Raw genomic sequence first — 5,860 nt, 5'->3', positions numbered from 1 at the left:
CAGTCGATCCGCGTTATGTTAAATATTTCAAGGTTCCCGGTTCCACAAAATTATAAAAAGTATACGGCTGTGTAGCAGGGATCAAAACGAGTAATTTCGTGTATAAAGTTTAATTAATATCCCATTAGTTTGCCGGGAAACATCGATTATTCCGATCTAGAAAGAGACAGAGACAGTCGATCCGCGTTATGTTAAATATTGCAAGGTTCCCGATTCCACAAAATTATAAAAAGTATACGGCTGTGTAGCGGGGATCAAAACGAGTAATTTCATGTATAAAGTTTAATTAATATCCCATTAGTTTGCCGGGAAACATCGATTATTCCGATCTAGAAAGAGACAGAGACAGTCGATCCGCGTTATGTTAAATATTTCAAGGTTCCCGATTCCAAAAAATTATAAAAAGTATACGGCTGTGTAGCGGGGATCAAAACGAGTAATTTCGTGTATAAAGTTTAATTAATATCCCATTAGTTTGCCGGGAAACATCGATTATTCCGATCTAGAAAGAGACAGAGACAGTCGATCCGCGTTATGTTAAATATTTCAAGGTTCCCGATTCCACAAAATTATAAAAAGTATACGGCTGTGTAGCGGGGATCAAAACGAGTAATTTCGTGTATAAAGTTTAATTAATATCCCATTACTTTGCCGGGAAACATCAATACTTCGATCGCGCGAGAGAGACAGAGAAATGAACAGTCTTTTTTTCGATTTACGGCTAAAATAAATTTTTCTCATTTTATTCAATAACATATTCTTGCTTAAATAACTTTTTTACATAGGGATTAAGCATTTAGAACGATACATTGTTTAAAATAATGGCACTTTACTCTTGACATTTTACGGTTTTTTCAATTTTCTGAAAAATCCTATCATTAGATTTTTTTAAAAATACGATATTCTTGCTTAACTAACGTTTCTACATAGGGATTAAGCATTTAGAACGAAATCTAATGTAGGAAAATGGTACTTTACTCTTGATCGGTACGTTGGGACTTTGAAAATATTCGGGCGTTCCAATCGCTCGTCTGTTGCATCATAGCGCGTCTCGGCGCAATCGACCGATTCGCTCGACCCATTATTTTCGATTTACGGCTAAAATAAATTTTTCTCATTTTATTCAATAACATATTCTTGCTTAGATAACTTTTTTACATAGGGATTAAGCATTTAGAACGATATAATGTTTAAAATAAGGGCACTTTACTCTTGACATTTTACGGTTTTTTCAATTTTCTGAAAAATCCTATCATTAGATTTTTTTAAAAATACGATATTCTTGCTTAACTAACGTTTCTACATAGGGATTAAGCATTTAGAACGAAATCTAATGTCAGAAAATGGCACTTTACTCTTGACATTTTTCGGTTTTTTCAATTTTCTGGGAAATCCTATCATTAGATTTTTTTAAAAATACGATATTCTTGCTTAACTAACGTTTTTACATAGGGATTAAGCATTTAGAACGAAATCTAATGTAGGAAAATGGTACTTTACTCTTGATCGGTACGTTGGGACTTTGAAAATATTCGGGCGTACGCGGCGCGCTCGGCGCTTCGAACAGCTCCGGTGTCCCCATTATTTTCGATTTACGGCTAAAATAAATTTTTCTAATATTTTTCAATAACATATTCCTCCTTAAATAACTTTTTTACATAGGGATTAAGCATTTAGAACGATATAATGTTTAAAATAAGGGCACTTTACTCTTGACATTTTACGGTTTTTTCAATTTTCTGAAAAATCCTATCATTAGATTTTTTTAAAAATACGATAATCTTGCATAACTAACGTTTCTACATAGGGATTAAGCATTTAGAACGAAATCTAATGTCAGAAAATGGCACTTTACTCTTGACATTTTTCGGTTTTTTCAATTTTCTGGAAAATCCTATCATTAGATTTTTTTAAAAATACGATATTCTTGCTTAACTAACGTTTTTACATAGGGATTAAGCATTTAGAACGAAATCTAATGTAGGAAAATGGTACTTTACTCTTGATCGGTACGTTGGGACTTTGAAAATATTCGGGCGTTCCAATCGCTCGTCTGTTGCATCATAGCGCGTCTCGGCGCAATCGACCGATTCGCTCGATCCATTATTTTCGATTTACGGCTAAAATAAATTTTTCTAATTTTTTTCAATAACATATTCCTGCTAAAATAACTTTTTTACATAGGGATTAAGCATTTAGAACGATACATTGTTTAAAATAAGGGCACTTTACTCTTGACATTTTACGGTTTTTTCAATTTTCTGAAAAATCCTATCATTAGATTTTTTTAAAAATACGATAATCTTGCTTAACTAACGTTTCTACATAGGGATTAAGCATTTAGAACGAAATCTAATGTCAGAAAATGGCACTTTACTCTTGACATTTTTCGGTTTTTTCAATTTTCTGGAAAATCCTATCATTAGATTTTTTTAAAAATACGATATTCTTGCTTAACTAACGTTTTTACATAGGGATTAAGCATTTAGAACGAAATCTAATGTAGGAAAATGGTACTTTACTCTTGATCGGTACGTTGGGACTTTGAAAATATTCGGGCGTTCCAATCGCTCGTCTGTTGCATCATAGCGCGTCTCGGCGCAATCGACCGATTCGCTCGACCCATTATTTTCGATTTACGGCTAAAATAAATTTTTCTCATTTTATTCAATAACATATTCTTGCTTAGATAACTTTTTTACATAGGGATTAAGCATTTAGAACGATATTATGTTTAAAATAAGGGCACTTTACTCTTGACATTTTACGGTTTTTTCAATTTTCTGAAAAATCCTACCATTAGATTTTTTTAAAAATACGATATTCTTGCTTAACTAACGTTTCTACATAGGGATTAAGCATTTAGAACGAAATCTAATGTCAGAAAATGGCACTTTACTCTTGACATTTTTCGGTTTTTTCAATTTTCTGGAAAATCCTATCATTAGATTTTTTTAAAAATACGATATTCTTGCTTAACTAACGTTTTTACATAGGGATTAAGCATTTAGAACGAAATCTAATGTAGGAAAATGGTACTTTACTCTTGATCGGTACGTTGGGACTTTGAAAATATTCGGGCGTTCCAATCGCTCGTCTGTTGCATCATAGCGCGTCTCGGCGCAATCGACCGATTCGCTCGACCCATTATTTTCGATTTACGGCTAAAATAAATTTTTCTCATTTTATTCAATAACATATTCTTGCTTAGATAACTTTTTTACATAGGGATTAAGCATTTAGAACGATATAATGTTTAAAATAAGGGCACTTTACTCTTGACATTTTACGGTTTTTTCAATTTTATGAAAAATCCTATCATTAGATTTTTTTAAAAATACGATAATCTTGCTTAACTAACGTTTCTACATAGGGATTAAGCATTTAGAACGAAATCTAATGTCAGAAAATGGCACTTTACTCTTGACATTTTTCGGTTTTTTCAATTTTCTGGAAAATCCTATCATTAGATTTTTTTTAAAATACGATATTCTTGCTTAACTAACGTTTTTACATAGGGATTAAGCATTTAGAACGAAATCTAATGTAGGAAAATGGTACTTTACTCTTGACCGGTACGTTGGGACTTTGAAAGTATTCGGGCGTTCCAATCGCTCGTCTGTTGCATCATAGCGCGTCTCGGCGCAATCGACCGATTCGCTCGACCCATTATTTTCGATTTACGGCTAAAATAAATTTTTCTCATTTTATTCAATAACATATTCTTGCTTAGATAACTTTTTTACATAGGGATTAAGCATTTAGAACGATATAATGTTTAAAATAAGGGCACTTTACTCTTGACATTTTACGGTTTTTTCAATTTTCTGAAAAATCCTATCATTAGATTTTTTTAAAAATACGATAATCTTGCATAACTAACGTTTCTACATAGGGATTAAGCATTTAGAACGAAATCTAATGTCAGAAAATGGCACTTTACTCTTGACATTTTTCGGTTTTTTCAATTTTCTGGAAAATCCTATCATTAGATTTTTTTAAAAATACGATATTCTTGCTTAACTAACGTTTTTACATAGGGATTAAGCATTTAGAACGAAATCTAATGTAGGAAAATGGTACTTTACTCTTGATCGGTACGTTGGGACTTTGAAAATATTCGGGCGTTCCAATCGCTCGTCTGTTGCATCATAGCGCGTCTCGGCGCAATCGACCGATTCGCTCGATCCATTATTTTCGATTTACGGCTAAAATAAATTTTTCTAATTTTTTTCAATAACATATTCCTGCTAAAATAACTTTTTTACATAGGGATTAAGCATTTAGAACGATACATTGTTTAAAATAAGGGCACTTTACTCTTGACATTTTACGGTTTTTTCAATTTTCTGAAAAATCCTATCATTAGATTTTTTTAAAAATACGATAATCTTGCATAACTAACGTTTCTACATAGGGATTAAGCATTTAGAACGAAATCTAATGTCAGAAAATGGCACTTTACTCTTGACATTTTTCGGTTTTTTCAATTTTCTGGAAAATCCTATCATTAGATTTTTTTAAAAATACGATATTCTTGCTTAACTAACGTTTTTACATAGGGATTAAGCATTTAGAACGAAATCTAATGTAGGAAAATGGTACTTTACTCTTGATCGGTACGTTGGGACTTTGAAAATATTCGGGCGTTCCAATCGCTCGTCTGTTGCATCATAGCGCGTCTCGGCGCAATCGACCGATTCGCTCGACCCATTATTTTCGATTTACGGCTAAAATAAATTTTTCTCATTTTATTCAATAACATATTCTTGCTTAGATAACTTTTTTACATAGGGATTAAGCATTTAGAACGATACATTGTTTAAAATAAGGGCACTTTACTCTTGACATTTTACGGTTTTTTCAATTTTCTGAAAAATCCTATCATTAGATTTTTTTAAAAATACGATAATCTTGCATAACTAACGTTTCTACATAGGGATTAAGCATTTAGAACGAAATCTAATGTCAGAAAATGGCACTTTACTCTTGACATTTTTCGGTTTTTTCAATTTTCTGGAAAATCCTATCATTAGATTTTTTTAAAAATACGATATTCTTGCTTAACTAACGTTTTTACATAGGGATTAAGCATTTAGAACGAAATCTAATGTAGGAAAATGGTACTTTACTCTTGATCGGTACGTTGGGACTTTGAAAATATTCGGGCGTTCCAATCGCTCGTCTGTTGCATCATAGCGCGTCTCGGCGCAATCGACCGATTCGCTCGACCCATTATTTTCGATTTACGGCTAAAATAAATTTTTCTCATTTTATTCAATAACATATTCTTGCTTAGATAACTTTTTTACATAGGGATTAAGCATTTAGAACGATACATTGTTTAAAATAAGGGCACTTTACTCTTGACATTTTACGGTTTTTTCAATTTTCTGAAAAATCCTATCATTAGATTTTTTTAAAAATACGATAATCTTGCTTAACTAACGTTTCTACATAGGGATTAAGCATTTAGAACGAAATCTAATGTCAGAAAATGGCACTTTACTCTTGACATTTTTCGGTTTTTTCAATTTTCTGGAAAATCCTATCATTAGATTTTTTTTAAAATACGATATTCTTGCTTAACTAACGTTTTTACATAGGGATTAAGCATTTAGAACGAAATCTAATGTAGGAAAATGGTACTTTACTCTTGACCGGTACGTTGGGACTTTGAAAATATTCGGGCGTTCCAATCGCTCGTCTGTTGCATCGTAGCGCGTCTCGGCGCAATCGACCGATTCGCTCGACCCATTATTTTCGATTTACGGCTAAAATAAATTTTTCTCATTTTATTCAATAACATATTCTTGCTTAGATAACTTTTTTACATAGGGATTAAGCATTTAGAACGATA

Source organism: Megalopta genalis, unplaced genomic scaffold (genome assembly GCF_051020955.1).
Source record: "Megalopta genalis isolate 19385.01 unplaced genomic scaffold, iyMegGena1_principal scaffold0075, whole genome shotgun sequence".
Classification (NCBI taxonomy): domain Eukaryota; kingdom Metazoa; phylum Arthropoda; class Insecta; order Hymenoptera; family Halictidae; genus Megalopta; species Megalopta genalis.
This window is presented reverse-complemented; position numbering follows the sequence as displayed.